General features: G+C 38.1%; 2 protein-coding genes across 3 annotated transcripts in view; one reads left to right on the forward strand and one right to left on the reverse strand.

Annotated features, from left to right (window-relative positions):
• The window catches only part of Ano3 (anoctamin 3), a 177,778-nt gene that overhangs the window by 117,607 nt on the left and 35,242 nt on the right, over positions 1-24,929 (forward strand). The gene's annotated exons all lie outside the window — the stretch shown is intronic.
• The window catches only part of Muc15 (mucin 15, cell surface associated), a 35,483-nt gene that overhangs the window by 7,788 nt on the left and 2,766 nt on the right, over positions 1-24,929 (reverse strand). For both annotated transcript variants that reach the window (XM_055599187.1, XM_055599179.1), the window contains exon 2: positions 9,803-9,919. The gene's annotated coding sequence lies outside the window, so the exon portion shown is untranslated. The remainder of the gene's footprint in view (positions 1-9,802; positions 9,920-24,929) is intronic.

Raw genomic sequence — 24,929 nt, forward strand, 5'->3', positions numbered from 1 at the left:
TTCCCTGCCTCCCTCTCTCCCTCCCTCTCTCTTTTCCTCCCATACCCCTCTCCAAGTCTACTGATAGGGGAGGTCCTCCTTTCCTTCCATCTGAGCCTACCCTATCAGGTCTCATCAGGACTGGCTGCATTGTCTTCCTCTGTGGCCTGGTAAAGCTGCTCCCCTCTAAGGGGGTGGTGGTCAAAGAGCCAGCCACTGAGTTCATGTCAGAGACAGTCCCTGTTCCCCTAACTAGGGAATGTACTTTGAGACTGAGTCTGTGTGCTATATCTAAGCAGGGGTTTTAGATCCTCTCCATGTATGGTCCTTGGTTAGGGTAACAGTCTCTGCAGGGCCCTCAGGGCCCAGTTTTTTTGTTTGTTTGTTTGTTTTTTGTCTTGTTTTGTTTTGTTTTTTTGGCTTTCTTGGTCTCCTTTTGGAGCTCCTGTCCCCTCTAGTTCTTTCTATCTCCCCTTTCTTTCATAAAATTGAATGTACTTGGCCCAAAGTTTGGCTATGAGTCTCAGCCTCTGCTTCAATATCTCGATCAGTAGAGTTTTTCAGAGGTCCTCTGTGGTAGGCTCCTGTCCTGTTCTCTGTCTTCTGCTTCTGATGTCTATTGCATTTGCCCTTCTGAAAGAGGATTGTGTATGTTCCCTAGGGTCTTCCTTGTTGTTTAGCTTCTTTAGGAGTATAGATTTTAGTATTTTTATCCTATTATATGTCTAATAACCACTTATAAGTGAGCATATACCACGTGTGACTTTCTGCTTCTGGGTTACCTCACTCAAGATGATCTTTGCTAGTTCCCACCATTTGCATGCAAATTTCATGATTTCCTTGTTTTTAATAGCTAAGTAGTATTCCATTGTGTAAATGTACACTAATTTTTGTATCCATTCCTCCATTGAAGAACATCTAGTTTTTGTCCAGATTCTGGCTATTACAAATAAAGCTGCTATGAACATGGTTGAGCAAATGTCCTTGTTGTATAGTTGAGCATATTTCAGAGATATTCCTAAGAGTGGTATAGCTGGATCTTGAGGTAGCTTTCTGAGAAAGCACCAGATTGATTTCCAAAGTGGTTGTACAAGTTTACATTCCCACCAGAAATGGAGGAGGGTTCCCTTAAGGGTTTGCCTGAATGCATGTATGTGTACCACATGTGTATCTAGAACCTGTGGATGTCAGAAGAGGGCATCAGGTTTGCTGGAACAGCCAGTTGTAAGCTGTCGTGTGGTGCTGGAATTAAACCCAGGTTCTCTAGAAAAGCAGCCAGTGCTTTTTAAACACTGAGCCATTGCTTCAGCCTCTTGTCTGAAGATTTTCAAGGACTTTCCTGAATTTCACAAATACTGTCAACATTGCTGATTTTTTTTAAAATTAGGATACAGAGAGCCTCCACACCCTTCTGATTATAATTTCATTTTAGTTCCCACGCTTGCTTTCTATTCAAGGATCTGTCACAAGTTAAGCACATCTGTATTATATTCTGATATACTGTATTCATCAAATACTTTTAGGAATCAGCCCATGGTTTTACGTTCCAAAGGTTTCACTGGGAGCTACAGTTTTCATTCCTGTTATAATCATTTAAGAAAAGTCTTCTTAAAATATTCATAGGTGCATTGCTTATGAGTGTCTGGCTGTAATCCATCAGTAACAGATTGAACAACAAATTCTGGCCTGTTTGCATGGTAAAAATTAGCACCTTAAGATTTTACGCAACAATGTGAGTACCATCAACATAATGCGGAACCTAAAAATCCTGGCATATTGTGTAATCCCACATATATGAAGTTCAGAACAGGCACAACTCTCTGTTAGAAGACCAGAGACTGTGGGAGGATACGTGGGAAGAGGGCATTGTTCATTTAAAGAGTTCTCATGTGCTCGTTATACTCTCTCTCCAGACAGGAATCACTGAAATGTTTATATTTGTGGTAATTCTGCTTCCTTATATTTTATTTCCTTTTGGGTGAGAAGAGTTTTAAGCCCTAAAATTGTTAACATAATCATAAAATTGTGTGGCTAATTGTATATTTGTTATATTAGAGACTTTGTACATTTTTACATTGAATCCTTAAAAGCCATCAGACATAACAATATTGGTAACTGCATCTACAAAAAATTAAGTGGAGGCATAAGGAGTGTCAACAATGCATTCAAGGACTCATATTAGTTAATCAAGTTTAGTAATAGAATAAATCTTGTCATACTTGACTTAAAGCTAATGTGTGGGGCTGTCACTCAATAACCGGAAGGAAGTGGATTTCCAAGAATATGAAAACCTGCAGCTGATAAAAGTCTTTTTTGTAGTGAAGCTCAAATACTTACATACTACTTAATCCCACCCTGCTACCCTTCTATATACTTCAAATGCTTCTAAAATATTTAGAATACCTAATACAATGTAACGTCAGATAAATAGTTGGAATTCTAGACAGTTTAAGAAATAGTGGCATGAAAACACCTGCCCATGTTCGGTACAGGGCTTTCTTCTGACCCATTTTGACTTGCCTTTGGTTTAATGCATGAACACACAGCCCGTGAACAAACAGGTCCAACTGTACTCTGTAAAGCAACTGCAAAGGAGCATACAACTTACTACTTCCTGTCTTTGTAGAGCCCTTTCCATCATCCTCTTGTTTTAAATGCAGCTTTTAAATCGAAGGGTTTAAGCCATTCTAAAAGACACTGCAAACACTCATCTATCTTAAGTATTTCTCAAACACGATGACTATACTCTTATCTTACCATCAAGAACTCCAACACCTTTTTGCCTGATGTCTTGTATGACCCACATAAATAAACCGAAAGTTTGTTCCTTGGGCCGATAGCTAATCAATATCCCCTCAGTTAGTACCTTGTATAGTCAGTACATTTAAAATGCAGTTTAGCTTGTTATAGAAATGTGTACCTTTCAGAGTTATTTTTCCCCAGTGAAATCTGTACAATTCGTGGAATACACAGTTGTCTCTCTTTATAACTGCTGCCTGTGTTCTACTTAAGGCGTTTTACTTGTTCACTCTTTTTATCATTATTTTGCCACTTGGTTTACATTCTTTCTAGTTAAGCATTTTTCCTTATTTTCTTGTCCTAAAAGTTTGGTCATCAGAGGCAGGGAAAAAGTCCTCAGTGGTTCTATTTTTCTTTCAGTGTTACCAGAGGAACGTATCCTGAAGTTCTCAACCCCCTCTTGTAATTAGAATCCTCATATCTCCAGCCATCAAAGTGAGCTTTATTGTGCCAGGTTCACCTTGCCTGTAACATTGAACCACCGAGGACATCTCTCATTCCTTCACCTTACTTTCGAGTGTAACCTGAAAACCTAGGGTATCAATAGCCCAAATAAGGCAAAGCGCTGTTGCTACCTATAACTTATCTCCTTTAAAAGGGTTTAAAGTGAAGGAAAACAGGAGTAGATATTATGTCTGGATACAAGGTACGGTTAATTAAAAATTAATACAAATGTGGCTATAACATTGCAAAGAGTGAGCAGCATATAATTCCAAATTTGCATTGGGATAAATTTGCTTCTCCTCCCTGGCATTAAGGTAAGAATGTAATGTGTTTTTGTCAGGTATGTCTCATCTTAAAGGAATGGAAGAAACCTAAAATTTAAGCCATCAGGTTTTCTGACCTTTTGTAAAAGCAAGGACAACGTGATTCAGGTTAAGTTGGACCCTGCTGAATTCAACAGTGTACATTATAAACAGTAAAAGCTAAAGATGAGGATAATATAAACCTCCAGAAAACAGTTGATCAAATTCTCATTCTTTCTCTCCTTTTGGTTTTTGAGCCTCTCCCCATGTCTAGGTCCAAGCATTTGAATAATGTTGTATACCTCTCTAATATACTAAGCTGCAATTAATTGTGCTGAGTTATTAATGGCGTGCTTGAGTTTACCCAAGTTCATCTACCAGCCAGATAGCTTGTATAGTGGAAAGAAGTGATAAATTGAGAAAAAGATGAAATGTTTAGAGAGAGAGAGAGAAAAAAAAAGATAACTTAAGTAGCATATTTTATTCTCTGTTTTTGCCTCTTCTTCCAGGTGGGTGGAAGTATTCTTAGAGAGTTAACATCTAAATAAATTTAGGAAATGTAACAGAAACAGACTTATAATCATCACAAACACAAAAAACTAAGGATAAAATTGTCATATTTCAGAACAAGATTCTGAGCCAATCTGTAATATCTCAAGTACAGATTCTAAACATCTAGAATTGATTTTTTTTTAATGCTTTTTAAAATTTTAACAACACTTCAGGGAGTGAATTTTGGCTTCTGAATAATTCTCCTATAGGGAGGATAAACATTGTTTACATCCTTTCTGTGGTGTTAGCACTGACAGGTGGCTTCCCATGGCTAGATCTCCATGGAGAGCCTGGAAACAGCAGGAGAGGACACAAATATATTAATAACATGATGTACTTCATATCCACGGAGGCAAGCCTGCCTGATGTACTTCATTTTGAGTGCTCTTGATTGTACAATGTCATTACTCTGTGGGACCTCCCCCTTGTAACTGATCAGACTATTTCTACCAAGCTTTAAGAATAAGGAGGCACCCAGGCTGTGTCTGGCTGTAGACTCATGCAAGAGAAAGTATGGTATTCGTTCTTAACTCAATCAAGAGAAGATTTTTAACTGATAGCATCAGTTCGGGTATATGGAAGAACTCGTATGATGTTGTGTCCCTGGGAAGTATACATCCACCTTGCCCAATTGCTTTTGACTGTTTCTTGTCATAAACCTTAATTTTCCAATGTTCATGGGTTTATTTATTTGTTTAGGTTTATCATTAAAATAGCTCAATCAACCACATAGATAATACCCCAGACAGAACTTGAATATTCTAGTCTTATTCTGAGCAGCCTTTGCAATTTTGGTCAGTATTGAGCACCTCCTCTAGAGCCACATTAACGGGACTATAAGAAATTATGTTCTAGAACTCTTTTATTATATAAAGGCTTGACAGGATGAGAAGTCAAAAATTCTATTTCCATGCAAGAACATTCTTTCTGTTGTTTAATTTTTGTTTGACAAAGAAATAGAAAGTGATATTTTTTCCTTGAGAGAAATTCCCCAGTTTTTTTAAGTTTATTATTAGTCTATTAAAAGATTTGGATATACACAATTCTAGAAAAAATAGAGAATGACATCCTCCCTGTTAATATGGGAGGTCCTGTCACGAATGTGAAACATAAGTGGATGACTACCAAGCTTAAAAAGAATGTGTCTCCAGAAGAAATGGTCTGGATCCAAATTCCCAAGCATAAGGTGTTAGACTTTTCTCACATTTCACTGTGATAGAAACAGCCTACGTGAATCAAAGAGAAAGTAGGTCAACAGGAAATCATCTTTTTTGTTGTTGTTGTTAAAGGCTCAGAGGGCTGCAAGCTGACTTTCACAAACCCTATCTAAATCCTCATTCCACAGACGGCTCTCCTATGACTGACTTAGCCTTCTAAAATTTCTGGGAATGTGTAGTTAGCATGCTAGATAAAATAATGAAAGATATAGTTTTTTACTTTTAGTTAAAAACACCACTGAAAAGGATGTATAAAAGCTTGTAATCCATTGCAGGTATATTAACTTTTCAAAAAAAAATATGCTTAAAAAAAGAAGCGTTAAGCCTAAATGCATAATTTAAAGCTATTCCATTTGTGTTTCTGCCATCAGTTCCACTTTAAACACGTTGACAACTTCACTAAGACCTGACTTTAGGAAACCCTGTATTTGAGACAAACATTTAAAATAATTTTTTCATTGACCTCTTCTGCCAGTTTAGTTAGTGGGCAACTTTGGCAGAACTTGCTAAAGTTAACTCATTTAACACTGCAAATGTCCACTTAGAGCGTAATTAACTAAGGAAACAATGGCCTGTTTATACCAAAGAGTCTCTGAAGCTACTTGTGTGACTGTTCTGTCAAAGCTTGAGGCCAATGGGGAGAAAGAGAGAGAGAATCAGAGACACACACACAGAAAGAAAAATCTCAAGGAGCACAGACTTACCTTCAGAACTAACAGGTGTTTACCGACGGGAAATAAAATATCAGAGTTGGCTGGGCTGGAATGAGTTCTCAGCGCATGAAAGAGCAGGTGGCTTAAGAGTGACAGTGTGGCACTGAGCAGGACGCAGGGAGATGTTAAAGAAACAAAATTGGGAGGGGCTGGCTGGCGGGCCTGCAGGTGGTACCTTGCTTGTGTAATAGAGCAGCCAAGAACCTGACTGACCTGCCTCTCAGCTGTAAGCAATAGGATATCTCCTCACTCAGGCCTGCAAAAGCCCAACCCTCTAGTTTTCATAGGTTGCATTGACTGATTTTGAGATAGGCTGGTTCTCTGCAGCAGTAGCAAAGGGGAGTTGTTTATTTCTTGAGGCGGCGGGGGGGGGGGTAGCACCCTCTGGTGTATTAAGAACTCTAGAAACATGCTGGGTAACTCTCTGCAGGTTAGAAAACCCCAGTGAGTCATTCCCCACCCCTAGTTCTGTATGCTAGCCTAAGGCTATTCTAACTCATAAACAAATCCTTAAGTCTTTCTCAGCAGTGGCCCTCTGTGACCTTAAACCTAAATGTGAAGAATCCATACGGGTAGTAATGATGGATTCACCTGAGGAGCACTGAAACTGGTGTTACAGGAAGTCACACTAACACAAAGTCAGTGGGTGTTTGTTGGGGTTCTTGAAAACTCTGTACAGGTTTACTTTAGAACCTCCAGGAGCCAGGCACTGAAGCACATGCCTGGAATCCCAGCACTCAGGGAGGCCGAGGCAGCCAGATCTCTGTGATTTCTTAGCTGCCCTGGTCTACAAAGTGAGTCCAGGACAGCCAAGACTACACAGATAAATTCTGTCTTGAAAAACCAAAAGAAAAAGAAAAGAAAAGAAAAGGAAGGAAGGAAGGAAGGAAGGAAGGAAGGAAGGAAGGAAGGAAGGAAAGAAAGAAAGAAAGAAAGAAAGAAAGAAAGAAAGAAAGAAAGAGAACTTCAGAACTAAGTTGGGGTTCTTGCTGATGATCCAAACTTTAGAGTCCCTACAGCCTATGTGAGAATGACCTAGGAGACTTCTTGTTCGAGCAGCTTTCATCCTGTTTTCTATTTGTTTTTACTCTCAAAGTAGAAGGTGGAAGATTTCTGGAGTGCCTGGGTCATACTTAATTAGATGCTTGAGTTAATAGCAAATTCTCATGCTTCCTTTTGCCTCCCTCCATGTCTTATCAAAGGGAAAAGTGTGAAAGTAAAACATTCTTCACTTCAGGATTTGGGGACTGGTGTAGGTCCCTCATGCTCAATATACCCAAGGTTTACATAGAGTTTGTGCAAAGAGTTAGATTTCCAAATGTTAATGGGGTAAATGGAACTTCATCTAATAGACACACACAAGCTAGTTAATTGGTTTCAGGAAAGAATGGGGTAATTCTATAGTTTTAAATTTTCTGCAGCCCAAAAGCTACCGGAGAGTTTGGTTAAAAATTAAACTCCTAAAAAGTATTCACTCAAAGGATATTTAAGCTGTGTATACATTGGCATGAAGAAAAACAAGTTAAATTCAAATACTGGTTGCTGAGCAATAGCTAAATAGATTTCAATTGGTTATCTTCAAATTATCAAGTTACTGGGAAAAGAATTTGCTGAGGATGGGAATATTCTTTGTCTGAATATTGTCTGAACTCAGAGAACTGAGTTTGAACTAAGCATTGGCAATACAGTATCCCTAGACATTCTCCTAGGCATATGTAGAAATACCATTACTCTTTTCTCACTTCATAGTAATAATTACAGCTGATGACAGACAGGAGCATTGCAAAGCACTTAGGCTCCAACTTTCTCCTTTCATTGCCCAGAGTGTGGAAACTATTCTGACACTTTCCTGAAGAAAGTGTTTTTTGAGAGCTCAGAACATTTACATTGCATTCCTATGGGATAACCAACTGAAAGCAAACCCCTGCAGCTCCTGACCATGCTTAAGTCTGTTCTAGACGAGAGCACCCTTCTAGATCCACGTACATATACAATAATACATCCTCGCATGCAGACATAAGTGACAGCTAAGGAAAGCTATAAGGTTGATAAGCGACTAGAATTAATTTTAAGTAATATGCTTCCTGTTGATCTTTGGCATTTTTTTATTCAAACTATAATTGACAGAAGTAATATCACTGTGACAGAATCTGTTCCATTACTGTTCAGATCCTCAGTATGTTAGTTGTAAAGAGTTAAATAGAGTTGATGGTGAAACAAACCCACTTCATTGTAATGGAAGCAATAGGGAGTCATTGATTACTAAGCCACTAAAGAACAAAGTACTCATTGGTAATATGGTGAGATATATTAAATTTGTATTACATAGTTAATGTCGGAAATATAGTTATTCTGAATATTACATTTGAGAGTACATTTGGTTTTTATTAAATGTATGACAAATTCTAGTCACATTGTTTTAAAATATGAATGACCACAAGAATGTAAGTGGAAGTTCTATCTTTTTATTTTATTTAAAGAAATAGTACAACATAATTAATAAATATTATAATATAAATACATATTAATTTTCTAAGAGAAGAGGAGAATGAAAATAGATTTAAAGTTAAGCTAATAAACTTTAGATAGAAAATAAGGATTTATTAAATTCGTATTATTCAGGAAAAACAAGGTCTAAAAAAGTATTACAGAAAATGATCCCCAATTATGCTTTTAGGTGTTCATGTATTCAAAACCAGTTTATTGGGCATTTTTTTCTCTGGTATAGGCCTGATATAAGTTGCCCACTGTATCTATTTATCTCCAAATTCTTTAAACAAAAATTAGAAAATGATTGTAGGCTGCTGCTTAAGAAATAATCTCTTTCTTGGTGTTCCCTCTGTTAACAAGGTCCTACTCGGCATATGTTAGCAGAATAACTTTCCAGTATATACAGCCCCATTGCCTTCTCATTCAGCATAAAACTTCCCAGGCTCATTCTGGCAGGGTTCTTAGTTCTCATAGTCAGGGAGGCAGCTGTATGCGTGGTAAGGCAAGTTTGGCCACTGAGTCATAGTTCCTTTATTGAGTCTTGAATTTACAGCTTACTCGTTTCATAACTGTAGCTAGTCACATTTCTAAGGCTGCTTTCTCATTTGTAAAACTGGGAAAGTAACTCCTACTCCTACCTCTTAGATGCCTGTGGGGAATCAATGAATTTAATGGAGGAAAAGAAGAGATCAAGTAGGCCCAGCTAATGATAAATGTGATTATGATTTTTTTTTTTTTTGGAGATGTTAGAACTTAAAGTTTAGAATTAACAGGAATAGAAGTTAAAATGAAGCCAACCAAGGGTTCAAACACGTGTATTGAATTATTCTGAATTTATGTATATCTCTTGGCAGAGGAGTTAGTCAATAATATTCATTGAATAAAAACTAGGTAAACTCTTGACTTGAAATTGGTTCCATTTTTCTGTAGAGAGTCTTCTTATTCTACCTTTTGTAAAACTAGAGGCCTTCCTTTTTAACATATCTTATCACTTTCTTAACATTTTCCCTATAGCATTTATTGATGTACATAGCATTTTACATCTTATTTTGTGTGGTTTTTAAAATATGTTACTACACTAAAAAATTAACTCAGGAAAGCAGGTATTTATGTCTGTTTCAATGCTTTTTCTTTGAGCTTGAATAAGGGTCATTATGGAAGGGCGGACCCAGAGAAAATGCTCAATAAAGCTATCAATTAAAACATAATTGAGTGAGCCGATACACAAATAAACAGCACATTTAACATCAGAGATAATTAAAACCAAGTGAATGCATAAAACATCTTCAAATTCACTGCATCCTACCTGGAATACTTTTCTTGTTGACTTATTCAGACCTGAAACCTGATACTTCACTTTTCATTTAAATTCATTCTTTGCCTGGATCCAGTGTCACAAACATGCAATCCCAGTACTTCCAGGCTGAGACAAAAAGAGCAAGTTCAAGGTCATCCTCAGTTATTTACAAGTTCAAAGCAAGCCTAGACATGCGACCATTCTCCAACAAAGGAAGACATTCCTTGGGCATATCTGTATTTGCATATAGATCATTGTGCTCTTTCTTATAGTAGTTAATCAGGAAAGAGTGATCAGTCACAGAAATTGACCTTAGTAAGGGATGTATCAGTCTGCTGTTCTGAGAAGGTAGAAGGTGAGCCCAAATGTAGTTAAGGAGACAGGTATGATTGGAAGAATACTTTCTTCTGATTGCTTCATATTTAATGGTAAGATGAACAGCAACAACAATGTTATTAACAATATGACAGAAGTATAGTGATGGATATTAAAGGGTAAAGAAAGGGTATTATAACATGGTAACCAGTGATCACCACTCACAATTAGTGGCCATTAGCTTAAGTAGGTCAGTATAAAGCTATCTTTTCTTTGGTACCATTAATGTGCATAAATACAAATAGATGTGAAAAAAAGAAGGAGGAGGAAGAAGAGGAACAAGAACAAGAAGATGGAGGAAGAAAGAGAGAGGGGATAGAGAGAAAAAGAGAAAGAAAAATATGGCAAAGGGGAAGAAAGTATAGTAAACCTGTGAGAGGAACAATAAGTAAAAATTCGAATCAAGAAATTGTTAAGGGCTGGAAGTCACCTCCCAGCCATCAAACCCCTCAGATCTACCAGTAACTCAGTCTCCAAGACACTCTTTTGGCCTTCACAGATACTTGTAAATACATGGCACACACACATTAAATAAATAATAATTTAATAAGTAAGTAAAGTAGAATATATCGTAAAAAAAGCAAATTCTTGAAATTCATAAAAAATAAATTCATTTAGTGAATATAATGATTAAAGATTACGTGAGTTTGCTATCACTGAGCAGAAGTATGTCCTGATAGCACATTATGAGGAACAAAAAGCAGCTTGGACATTTCAAATGAAAGAAAACAAAAAGCCAGGGCATTGGAACTAGCACCTTTGTGTATTATAATTTATAAGAGCTACTTTGGGAGACTGATTGATCAGACTTAATATAATTCAGCCAAGAGTTAAAAAGCCTCCAGAGATGTGAATGAGTGTCTCCAGGGAACAGAAGACTCTAGTACTGATAGTCAAGGGGAAGGATGAATTGATAAAGAACCAGTGAATATTTGAAATAGATAAAATAGTCCTAGGTCACAATGAGGAGTAAAAAAAAAAAAAATCAACAGGTCATCTTCATTTATTTTTCATGTTGGAGACATCACCTGAGAGAATTGTGTGGAAAGTGAGAATTCAGGGGCTTACCAGATGACAATTAGAGCAAGAACGTAAGGAGGCAGAAATCACTTAGAGCACAGCAAGATTGCATTAAGAAGAACTGAGAACAAATCTGAAAAGCAATCTTCGTTACTCTGGAAGAATGGACATTGAAGAGTTGAAAAGTGGTTTGAAAACTTGGGGCTTTTGAAGTAATTCACAGGAGTAGGGTTAAAGGGGACAATGATATTTCCCTAACACGCAAGTTGTAAGTGGACGTGAAAAGACAGTGGGATTGGAACATCATGATAATGTGGACAGTTCTGCTCATTCTCTGGACACCAGCTGATTTAAGGATTACAGACATGGACCACTTTCTAGTAATCAAGGGAACCTTTGGGCATTGCAAAATTGCATTGGTCTCTTCAGTAAAACAGAATATTCTCTTGCACACAATCACCACCACTGATTTCCTCCTTTGTGATGGAGTATACAGTCATCCACACCCTCTTCCTGTAAAACCCTAATTTCATTTTAAGTCTAGCCTCTTCTGGTAATGCAGAGAATAAAAAAACTCCTGGAGAAACTCACTTATTTCTACTTGAAAAAAAAGTGCCATAGCTAAATCAACTCTGCCACGTCACACAAGAGTTTTGCCAAGGGTTCTCTCCACTGAGCTGTAACCTCCAGAGGACAACAGAGGGTGCAGGAAGCTATACCTCAAGTCTACACCCTTAAGAGGAATGTTAGTGTTTCTTGGCACAAATACAAGCATAGGAGGAAAGGGACACTTACTCATGGCCCAAAGAAAATTTTGAAATCAAGTTCATACCCCATAAAAAAGGCAGAGTGGCCTTTTCATCAATTGAAAAAGAAAGTAAGAACCTAAAAATTTTGTAGAGCATATTGAAACCCATGTTTTTTTGTTTGTTTGTTTTAATTAAGCTCATTTCCTAGAGGTTCTTTAGCTACAAAGAAAGGATATTTCCATGCTGAGCCAGGAGAAAATCCTGAAAGAGTGGCGCATAGAGATATCATGAATGGAATCCCTTGCTTTAAAGCTGGGGTCGAACCCAGAAGCAGGATCTCAGGCACCAGAGCAACTTGAGTCAAGGTGGTTGTGGTCAAGTTTGCCATACTTCCCAAGCTTTAACCTGATCACTACTAAAGTAACTTCTTACAAATGAGACTGAGGCCATCAGTTATGGGCCATCACCACCCATAGCTATTTTAAGAAACGACACAAAATTTTGGAAAACTTGTTTAAAGAAATGAGAAACAAGACATGCAGACACACAATTAGACACAATAGTAAGGAGAATGGAAGCCTGGTGTGTCAACGTCCGTCTAAATACCTTCCCAGCGGTGATGAGGCTTAAACCGGAGGGATCGTTTAAGTCTATGACTTCGAAAAGAACATAGGAAATACAGTGAGATACATTCTCAATTTTTAAATTAATTAATTTGCTTATTTATTTACACCCCAATTGTAGCCCACTCCATTTTCTCCTCCCAGTTCCACCCTACCTCCCTCTTCCCCATATGCACCCTCCTTTACCCTTCAGTATAAGAAAACCATAAATGTCAAGGGCTCCAGAAGAATATACACCAAAAAGCAGAGTGCAGAAATATAGCCTTATTTTATCAAGCCACTTCTTGATACTTATCTGAATGCTTTTCTGAACATTTTTAATATTACCTCATCATGGAACAGTCAGTACCATAACTCAAGAACAGCAGATAGAATTATCCTTTCCTTTCCCTTCAGAATGTCTAAGTCATTGTCATTTTGATAGATAGTATACATAAATAAATAAATAAATAAATAGATAGATAGATAGATAGATAGATAGATAGATAGATAGATAGATAAATAACTTCAGCTTTGTAATGCTGAAAGTACTGTGTTTTAAAGATTGTTAGAAACTCCATAGCTCTCAGCTCACTACATTTTAAAACTCTCACAGTCCTCAGCACCTCAGGACACCTGGCCGACAGCATTCCTCACGGTACTCTGCTACCTGAGCACAGTTTGAAATAGTTGGGCTACATATGAAGGTGCCCGTGTAGCACATATGTGTGCCCTCCTCAGCACAAACCAATCATATTCTGACTCAATACTATCATCGTCGGCTTTCAGAAACACTCAGGGCCACTCCGCCATTCAGTATTGGAAGAAAGTCAAGATTATGGGCTATGTCTACATGACATAGCCGTTAGCCACAGCAAAATATGGGGAAATCAAATATTGTTTGAAAACTGAATGTTTTCTTAAATTTCAGATCATGAAGTAGACAACATGAAAAATAGGTATGGGTTGGAAACCAAAGTTCTTAGCTACAAATTCTCTTATGTGTAACGACTAACAGTTTAAAAATTAAGTAAAATTTATTGTACCCTTCTAGTCCATTAAACAGAATTCCACCACTGGCAAGCTGCTTTTAAGGTTAATTTTCCAGAAAGCCTTGTGAAGTCTATTTTCATTTTAAGTTAAAAACAGGAAATTTACTATTTATTAATTTATCAAGGTCATACGTTTAGAAACAAATACAGGCATCGTTTGTTTGTTTGTTTGTTTGTTTGTTTTTGACAAAGGGTTTCTCTGTGTAACACTGGCTGTCCTGGAACTCACTTTATAGACCAAGCTGGCCTTGAACTCATAGTTTTGCCTGCCTCTGCCTCCCAGGTGCTGACTGACATTAAAGGTGTGCACCACCACAGCACAGAAGGAGTACAGATGTATTTTAAGCCTGGAAGACTCTTATTTAACCTAAACACGGTTTATTTCAATGTCTCTTTTTCCACTATAAGTTAACAGCTCCTGTGATCAGTTCTCTGAGCATCTTTAAGACAAGTCTTAAATACACTGCTGAAGAAGAACACTTGGGGGATCATAATGCTGTTAATGGGACAGCGATGACTGTGTAAACTTCTGCATAAGTTTAATTTGGCACAAACCCCTGTATAAGGTTTCAGCAGTTAGAAAGACAAAGACCTGATCCGGTTATATCTGCTTGGTATTGATTTGTATTAAAACCTGTAAGTGACCCTCCTCCTTCAGACCCCTGCTTCCTGGAGCAACAGGCAAATGTCACTGTGCCCAGCTACAGTCCTTGTGTCTTTATGCAGCGTAATGTTCATTAGGTGTAACTTCTTATTCCTCCATGAATTTCCTTAGGAGGAAAAAGCAGTTAATGATTTCAGAATCTTGTGAAAATTCCCAGAACTTAGCAAGAGTGACTATTTTACCATCTTCTCTCTTACTGAATGTTAAAGAAGGAAAAAAAAATATATGGGAGTGGGTGGAAGAGCCATGTGGATATAAGGAGAGAGCTTGAAATAAGACCAAGCAAGTCTAGACTTGTTCCAGGTATGAGGTAAGTAGCACTGAGATCAGACCTTCAAATCTTCCCCTTCACACACATTCTTTTTTTCATCCACAGACTTTGCAGAGCAGAAGCCATCTCTGGGCCATCATAGCATTCCTGTAAGATGTTAGCTACAAAAAAAAAAAAAAAAAGACAGGAATGCACCTAAGGCTGGGAATTTAAAGCGTTCTGTACTCATGGCCTCCCCCCACCCCAACCTGCTCTGCAAGGTCTCTAATTGTACCCTGTGTGTGTGGTGGTGGTGCAGCATTGTATGGGGAAAACACATTATGCTTGAGGATGTTACCAAAAATAAATCCTAGGAATAAAGAAAGGTCTTCAGTCGCATTTGGGTGAGGTCCAAACTGGCAGTCTGCAACCTGGCAGGCTGTGGCTCTGAATCACTGGGTTTCTGGTGTGTTTTCCATGAGAGAGCTCCAAGGCTTTATCTACCTTGATGACCATAATACCTAGAATTTCATTTTGTTCTCCAGGTGAACATGTCTATGTTCACCATGATTTGCTCTTGGACTTCATCCTTTTTCTCCTCCCTTTCGAAAAGTCAGGTCTCCTTAGAATTGTAATAAAGTGGTTTGCAGAATGTTTTAAGTAATACTTGTTTTTCCAAATATAATAGAACTTGATACATGATACCATGAAGCAGGCAGGGAAAGAGGGTGTGTCTGGTCAATTACAGATTTCAGCTCCCCATCTCAGTAAGATTTCATGGAGCATAATGTTAAAGGCTGGAATAGTGAAAATGGCATAAGGGAGAGTGACAGCCAGACCTCTGACTGCTATCCAATAACTAAAATCAATTTAACAAGCCTTTAGAGTTCATTTAGTGCGAGAAACAGTAAAAGTCCCAACAAGGTCAGGGGCTGAAGAGATACCTTAGTAAGAGTGTGTGCTGCACATGGGTTAGGGCGTGGCTCAGATCCAAGCAGTTATGTAAAAAGCTGGGTTTGGTCATGCTTATATCTGTAACCTTAGTGTTATGTTTTGGTGCTGGGGTTGTGATGGGGTGGGTACAGAGACAGGAGGATTGCAGGATTTTCTGGCTGACAGCCTATGTCAAATTCAGGGACACATTTTCTCAAAGAAATAAGACAGACGGGAGAGAGTAATCCAATACCCTCTGCAGGCCTCTGCATGTGCAAGTTCTGGTCTCTCTCTCTCTCTCTCTCTCTCTCTCTCTCTCTCTCACACACACACACACAGGGATGGGTTAAGAACTGGAAAAACTGAAATGAAAGGAAAGAATTGAAGAAACTATGCTAAGCATTACGGATGCTTTTGCAGGTTCATTGCCCTTAGAGATAGGGCAAGGGACATTTCAACCAGTATGGGCCTGCCTTCTATCCTGTAATTTCTGTGTAAATAAATCACTTGAAACAAACCAGTCAGCACCTAAGCTCCTTTATATGACCCTATGATTCTGTTCTCTGCCTATCACTTTAACACAAGAAACCATGAGCAATCTGTGCCTTATTTATGACCATGAACTGTTGGTGTTACTCTACAGAGAAAGAGTGTGATCACAACATGCTTCTCTACACAGGCCTATACTCTTGCAGAACATGCTTGAGCTCTGTGATCTACTTCCCACAGACCGTTACTATCAATATATGATACATGTTGTTTGAGCATTGCATATTAACAACAGCACCGTAACTTACATGTCTACACACAAATGCGTATGTGAATTCTACTTCTAAACTATACTTGCATTGACATTTTGTTCTTTCCTTAAAATTAGCAATGGCTTCCACTTCATATGCTTTTGTCTTAAGGTGATTTTATTTTAACAATAATTTGAGTACACACCTTCCTTTCTGCGCTGTCCCAATTCTTTTGTTGCTGTGTTCATGTCAAGCCACTGTGTCACTGTCTTTGTACTCCCGGCTCCCTCCTGTGAGTTCCATGTGCTTCGATTCTTCTATTCTCTCTGTTTCCTCACATCTCCAGGACATCTATTTCACAATCGTATCTCAATTGTCACAACTTGCTCTCAGATTTCCATTCTCAACTATCAGCATCTCAATTCTCAGTTCTACCCAGTGATGTAAAGGGAAAAAGTGACCTGAGAACTAGGCTGATGTCCACAGCTTTAAAAATTCCAAATTTCTCATCTAGTCAGTAATCATCACTGTCCTGTAGCTCTCATCATGTAAGTTGGTGACATCCAGACTTTTTTTTATATCATGATATTGAGCATTGGAGATGTTGTTAAGGGATGTGTTACTTGATTTTTAAATGCTTAGTATATAGTTAGAAACTGATACAAAATGATAGTCATTATCTCCATCAATTTGGCCTACAGCTGTGGTGCTAAAGTTTTGTTATGTAAAGAAACATGATGTCAATTTCAGTTCCATATCTTTATCAGTTCAACTGCTTTTCCTAGGAGACTGTGGTTAGCTTAGCAGAAAACTTTAGGAACTCTCAAAAATTTCTAAGTTGTAGCCAGGCATAGTGGCACATACTGTTAATCCCAGCACTCGGGAAGTAATCTGGTGGGTTCAAGCCAGTCTGGTCTATATAGTGAGTTTCAGGCTAAGCAGAGCTACAGAGTGAGACCAAGTTTCAAAAACAACAAAAACAAAAACAAAACAAAACAAAATGAACACATACACACACAGAACAAAAGCTAAAGTTATGTGGTTGTTCACCGATGTATTTAAGTAACAGTCTGATGTATAGACTGTGCATTAAGTCTTTTGTGTGTGTGTGTGTGTGTGTGTGTGTGTGTGTGTGTGTGCTATAGGGTGTTAATAAGCACAATAAACGTGAGATTCTAATTTCCATGTCTCTTAATGTCTCCACACTCTTATTTTCTAGACCCTATCAGGCCTTTGTCATCAGTGCTCTTGTGTTACTCCATCCATTGCTTGCTGCAGAGTTTGGAGATCCTCACAGGACCGCAAAGTCAACTGTGCATGTCAGACCTCTCTCCACTGATTACCGTAGCTCACGAACATGCCCTTGCTACTTTCATAATTGGTCAAGTGGGTCTTTCACAGTCCTGCTTTCATGACACCCTATGGTTTGTACTCAGTGCTGAACTAAATGCACAGCCCTTCTTTTATTGAGAAGGGGATTAAATTCATTCAGCATGTGATGATGCATATCAATAATGCCAGCATTCAGAAGGTCAAGGCACAAAGACTCCAAGTTCTTGGCTAACCTGGGCTACCTAAGGAGGGACTGGCAGAGATATGTGTGGAAATAATAGGAAAGAATCCTACAAACTCTGGAAGAAGAAAAGCATTAACTACTCTTCAGTCATCCATACCCATCATTTGAAGTTGACTTTCTATTCTGTGATGATGTTGGTCAACATGAAAACCATTAAGTCAAATTTTAACCTTTTTAAAGAGAAATCTATGATATTATTTATTTGTTTATTTATTATTTATTTATTAACTAGATTCTTCTCTCATATAATGCAATCTCCCCCAGCCCACTTCTCCCAGCTCCCCTCCAGGTCTCCTCTCCCCCAGATTCACTCCTCCTCCAGGTCCTTTCAGAAAAGAGTAAGCCTCCAAGAGAGTGTAACTCAATGCAACAAAACAAGATACACTAAAGACAAGGCCAAAACCCTCGTTCTGAGGCTGGACAAGGCAACCCAATAGAAAGAATAGAGGCTGGTTGCTCTTAATTAATTTTCTTTCTATTAAAAATCTAGGCCTTTGAGAATTTTGTGCTTTATGTTTTAGTTTTATTCATCTTCCTTGTTCAACTCCTCCAAGTCAACCACCTTTCTGTACTCACTCAACTTCACATATTTTTAACCCATTAACTCCAGTTTGTGATGCTCATATAGTCTTTGATGTGTGGCCTTCTACTGGAGGGTTCTCGACTTATCGGGAGCTATACTCATAACAAAAATTGACCCTCATTCTCCTAACAGCACTTAAAAAATGGCCAATAGTTTCTTAGTTAAGGGTAGGTGCCTGCCATATCCCTCTAGGCTTAAGTCCTGCAACACTGGCTAGAGCCAGCTATGAAATAAAGAAGGCATACAAAGAGACACTTGGAACCCAAGCTTTTGGCTAACTCAAAATCTTGTGTTTGTTAAGTATAGCACAAATGGAAAGGATAGCTATTCCCTGTAAGTGATGAGTGCAGGCTGTAGATATCCAGGAAGAGGAATCTGTAAATGTTAGTCTTTATATATGGATCGATAATTTACAAAAACTCATACCCAGATTCCTGAGGAAAGCTTTGACATCTCCCTTGAGCTTACTTCTATCAGTAATGTCTTTGTCAATTTACAATGAGCCAGTTGGTCTCAGAGTCCTTAACTGGTTTTACTGATGTCAGAATATACATTCCCTCAGGAATTCACTCACTCAGGGCTTATTCCATTCTCTATAGGTACCCACCTCTCCTCTTCATTCTGGACTTTTGTCTTGGCCTGAGCCTGCTGAGGTCTTGTGCATCCCATCTCAACTGCTATGACTTCATATGTGCAACTGCCCTGTTTTGTCCAAAATCATTGTTTCTTGTGTTTACCCACTATATATGGCTCTTGCAATATTTCTGCCCCATTTTCTACCATAGTTTTGAGCCTTAGGAAGAGTACATCTGATATAGGTATCCAACTTAAGGCTGAGAATTCTGCAGTCTCTTATTCTCTACACCTTGGTCAGTTGTAGATCTCCATATCAATCGCCATTTACTGAACATGAAACTTCTCTGATGAGGGCTGACCAATGCACTAATACATTGGTATGATGATTAGTCATTGGGAGAAAGTTTAATATTATAACCATTCAGCATAGTAATATTAATAGGTTTTTACCATAAAGGCTGTGACATATCTAGCCACAGGTTCTTGGACAAATAGTGATATCTGGTATTGATTTAATATTATGCAGTGGACCCTATGTCCAGTTAGAAAGTAGTGTGTAACTCCCATAATAGTCATGCCACCATCCATTAGGCACCTCTTGCCAGGCTATTTGTCACAGTAATTTTAAGTTCTATGCTTAGCAGTAGAGAGTTTGGCATGTACAACCATATCACATTACATAATCAATGTTGACTCAGCTACCAGCCCAAATGATAGGCACAGAGATTATAAGGAAAAAAAAAAAACACAACTGAATTTTCTGCACTCCCAACTCTATAAGATGGTTATACTAGGGAACGTTCATCATAAAATGCAAACCTAGTCAAGATCACACTTTCTCTCTTCCGTTCCTTCCTTCCTCCCTCCCTCCCTCCCTCTCTCCCTTCCTTCCTTTTTTCCTTCCTTTTTTCTTTCCTTCTTTTTTCTTTCTTTCTTTCTTTCTTTCTTTCTTTCTTTCTTTCTTTCCTTCTTCTTCCTTTCTTTTCCATTCCTTTTTCTTTCCTTCCTTCCTTCTTTTCTTCTTCCTATTGTGAAAAATCTTAGATTTTAAGCTCAATTGTCTTTAACTTCAAACTAATCTGCAAAACTGAGGGTGTCTCTGTAGGTGTTGTACAGAGAAGCAAGCCACACAAAGAGATAAGAATGAAAACCGGGTGCAGATTGACTTGTCAACCTGGATCAGACTTTAGAGAGTCTAATGAAAGGTGTTTTATCTCCAATGTATTTAAAAACAATATAATTTGGAAATAAGCTTGCTTGTATAATATGATCCCTGTTGCACAGGAAAGCATAATTACAGTGAAATGCAACTCAGGGTAATGTCATTTCTTTCCAGAAGATGTGTTCTTGAGATACACTACCTGTACTAGCTTAAGGGCCTAAGGATCTGGCCTGTTCTCAGTCATACAAACAGAGCAGATGTCATTTGCGCTATTAGCTACTTCCAGTCCTGGCTGTGGAAGCTTGGGGGAGCTTCTGGCTCGAGGACTCAATTTAAATTACTACCTCCATCACCAGTCTTACAATTAGTAAGAAGTAGAAATGGCCTGGCCCAACAGATAACACAGACCACCAGGCTGTTAATCACTTCTAATTCTCGGTTTTGTGGATGGAAGAAAGGGTTTCTTATCTTTCCTAGTGGAAAAACAATCCTTTGTGTTTAACATCCCTGGTTTCTTTGGAGCTCTGTGTGCACAAGGATCTCCATGCTATACTCCCAACACACAATGTTGTTAAGTACTTGGTATTCTGTTAGGGAAGTCATGCTGTTTTAAGTACAATTTTTCATTTTATCATTTTTTTTATGGCATCTATATATATTTTTCTTTTGTGATATGCAAATCTAATACTTGGGGGTAGAGTTTGATTTAGCAAAATTAAACTCATTTACTTGTTATGCTGATTATTCCAATAACTTTAATCATTATCAAGTTATTTTTAATAAGACATTAAAATAAGAAATGAGCATTTTGAGAAGATGCGGTATCATAAATGTCCTGTGTGATTAGGCTCCACCCCTTCACAGTGCTGATGAAAATTAGTTTTGGCTATGTATGTTAATTCATGTCTCTAATATTAGCACTCTAGAGACTGAAGCAGGCTACTCGGTAAGCACAAGCAACACAGCAAGCTCAAGGCTAACCAGACATTTATAGTGAGAAACTGTCTCAGAACAAGTAAAAGATTTGCATGCTTCTGATTGCAATTCTAGATTGGTGGTAGAGTGAATGCTATGTTTGTCACTGAACAAAACAAAACAAACAAAAACCTCCAAAACAAAGAAAAGTCAAGAGTTCAAAAAAATCTTGTTTGTTTTTGAGACAGATTCTCACTGTGCAATCCTGGATAGCCTAGAATTCACTGTGTAGAAGAAGGCTGGCCTAGAACTCGCAGAGATGTGCCTGTGTCTGCCTCCTGGTGCTGAGATTAAAGGTGTGCTCTATCATTCCCAGTCCTGAAACAACCTTTGCGAATATAATTTACATATATCAAAATCCATAAACCAGATACAGTTTGGCCACTTTGAGTTTTATATGAACTTGTATAAGCACCACTTTCATGAAAGAAGTTACTGTACTACACCCATCACTTCGGGTGACCACCAGAAGCAATGATTGCTAAAATTTTTGAATTTAGATTTTTTTTTTATTTATTTTGTAAGTTAGGTAGGTATTTGTAAATACTAAATTTCATCCTTGCTCTATGTCTAGCACACTAAAGTGTTCTAGAACTTTCAGTCTAATTGTTTTTAAAAAGTGAGGATATGGATTCCCTCGAGAGCCCAAATAAATAAGCCAGGGATGAAAAGAATATATCTCAGTGAGAGTGAAGTTTTAACAAACAACCCAATTCAGTACTGAGCTCAATGAAAATGCCATCTTGCCAAGACTCAGCTCCTGAAGGTTACTGCTTTGAAACTGCAATATTCAAGTCATCCTTATTTTATTTAGATCTTGTGTTAGATGCCTCCTGTTCAGATATAGGCTATTGAGGGACCTTAAGAGGCAATTTTATCCAGTCCAACTGCAAGTGCTGACTGAGACAGATGTTAATTAGTACATGATTGAACATTCTGTCTTATTGTCCATATTAAAAATGTTAGGTGTTCTTGGCTGGAAATCATGGCATACTATCATTGCCATACTATGTCTCATTCATCTTCTCTCTCTCTCTTGCTTTTTTCTCTCCTCTTTCTCTCTTATTTCCACCCACATCCCACTTTTCTTAGATCCCTCTGTTGCTAGTGATTGTAGTCTGTTAATTTAAAGGCCAACTCAGTGCTGGGAAAACCTTGCTTACCTTTTCATCAATGAAGTCTGGTGAGGCTGCCTCTTTTAGCCATTTCTAACATATTAGGACTTTGCAAGAAATCAGTACATACTATTATGGTAGGCCTAGAAATGGCAGCCATTCGGCAGAATGCATCAGCCGTATTTGCTCAGCATCAGCCATGGATCTTCCACCATTTTGTTCTATGACTGCAGACACTGACTATGCGCCTTTGTTTTCAAATCCAAGTGAGTCATCATAATTTTCATTATTTTCTTGAAAATTTTAAAGATACAATGAATTATGTCCTAAATAAAACTACTGATAAATGAAAAGAAATTTTATAAATCTTAAAATAAGATTAATATGTACTGTAAAGTAACTGAATATGGTATCTAACTACTAATATATATCTAAACTTTTAATTATCAAAAATTATATCATTATGAGTGAGGTATCCCAGAAGGAGAAAAACACACATGGTATATACTCACTCATATAGTCCTATAAGATATGATAAACATAATGAAATCTATACACCTGAAGAAGATAAAGAAGAAGGAGGACCCGGGGTAAGATGATCATTCCTCACTTAGAAAGACAAATGGGAGGTGCATTGGACATAGGAGAAAACAAATAACAGGACAGGAGCCTAATGCAGAGGACCCCTGAAAAACTCTACCTAGCAGTGTATCAAAGCAGATACTAAGACTCATAACCAATAACCAAACCTTAGGCAGAGTGCAGGGAATCATATGAAAGAAGGGGGAGTTTGTATGATGTAGAAAAGATAGGAGCTCCACAAGGACCAAATATATCTGGGCACAGGATCTTTTCTGAGACTAACACTCCACCAAGCACCATGTATGGATATAACCTAGAACCTCTGCTCGGATGAAGCCCATGGTAGCTCAGTAACCAATTGGTTTCCCGTAGTAAGGGGGATAGAGACTATTTCTGACAGGAACTCAATGGTAGGCTCTTTGACCTCCCTACCACCCAAGGGAGGAGCAGTCTTGCTAGGCCACAGAGGAGGACTTTGCAGCCAGTCCTGAAGATACCTGATAAAACAGGGTCAGAAGAAAGGGGAGGAGGTCCTCCCCAAGCAGTGAACTTGGAAATGGGCAAAAAGGAGATGAGGGAGGGAGGGAGGGCTTGGGAGGGAATGAGAGAGCGGGATACAGCTGGGATACAGAGTTAATAAAATGTAACTAATAATAAAAAATATATAAAAATAAGTAATAATAAAAATTTAAATCTCATCCTTTCTTATTTTTTGGTACTGAAGTCAAGAAAAAATGAAATCAATGGAAAGACCTTATTTTGCTTCATCAACCAGAGTTTTTCTTATAAAAATAGTATTTTGCTCAACAGTAATAAAAATGGCATAGTACTGGTATAAAAGCAGACTGGTGGACCAATGGAATCGAATTGAAGACCCAAAAATAAACCCACACACCTATGGAAACTTAATTTTTGACAATGAAGCCAAACCCATGCAATGGAAAAAGACAGCATCTTCAACAAATGGTGCTGGCCTAACTGGAGGTCCACATGTAGAAAAATGAAATTAGACCCATATTTATCACTGCTCACAAAGTTAAAGTCCAAGTACATCAAGACCTGAACATAAAACCAGACACACTAAATCAATTAAAAGAAAGAGTGGGGAAGATCCTTGACCTTATTGGCACAGGAGACAACTTTGTGAACAGAACACCAACAACACAGGCTCCAAGATCAACAATCATAAAGTGGGACCTCATGAAATTGAAAAGCTTCTGTAAAGCAAAGGACGCTCTCATCAAAACAAAACAGCCTACAGACTGGGAAAGGATCTTCACCAACCCTGTATCTGACAGAAGGCTAATATCCAGAACACAAGGAACTCAAGAAGTTAAACACTAAAAAAATCAAGTAATCCAATTAAAAAATGGGGTACAGAGCTAAACAGAGAATTCTCAATGGAGGAATAGCGAATGGCAGAGAAACACTTAAATGTTCAACATCCTAAGTCATTCAGGAAATGCAAATAAAAATGACCCTAAGATTTCTTCTCACACCCATCACAATGGCTAAGATCAAAAACTCAAGGGATGATGTATGTTGGAGAGTATGAGGAGAAAGGGAAACCCTACTCCATTGCCGGTGGGAATGTAACTTTGTACAACCACTTTGGAAATCAATATGGCGCTTTCTCAGAAAATCAGGAATAGTGCTACTTCTAGTTTTACAACTCTTGGCACATACCAAAAAATGCCCCACCATTCAAGAAGGACATTTTCTTAACGATGTTCACAGCAGCTCTATTAGTAATAGCCAGAATCTGGAAAAAACCTAGATGTCCCTCAACAGAAATGGATACAGAAATTGTGGTACATTTACACAATGGAATACTACTCAGCAATTAAAAACAAGGAAATCATGAAATTTGCAGGCAAATGGTGGGAGCTAGGAAAGATTATCCTGAGTGAGGTATCCCAGATGCAGAAAGACACAAGTGATATACTCTCACTTAGAAGTGGATATTAGCCATATGATATAATACTAAACATATTAAAATCAATTAGTCCTAAAGAAGCTAAACAAGAGGGAGGACCCTAGGGAAGATGCTTAACCTTCATTCAGAAGGGCAAACAGGATAGACATAGGAAGTCAGAGATGACAAGGAACAGGACAGGAGCCTTCCACCAAGGACCTCTGAAAGACTCTTCCCCCCATGATATGGAAGGAGATACTGAGACTC

This window comes from Psammomys obesus, unplaced genomic scaffold, assembly GCF_907164565.1.
Source record: "Psammomys obesus unplaced genomic scaffold, mPsaObe1.curated_primary_1811, whole genome shotgun sequence".
NCBI classification, from domain to species: domain Eukaryota; kingdom Metazoa; phylum Chordata; class Mammalia; order Rodentia; family Muridae; genus Psammomys; species Psammomys obesus.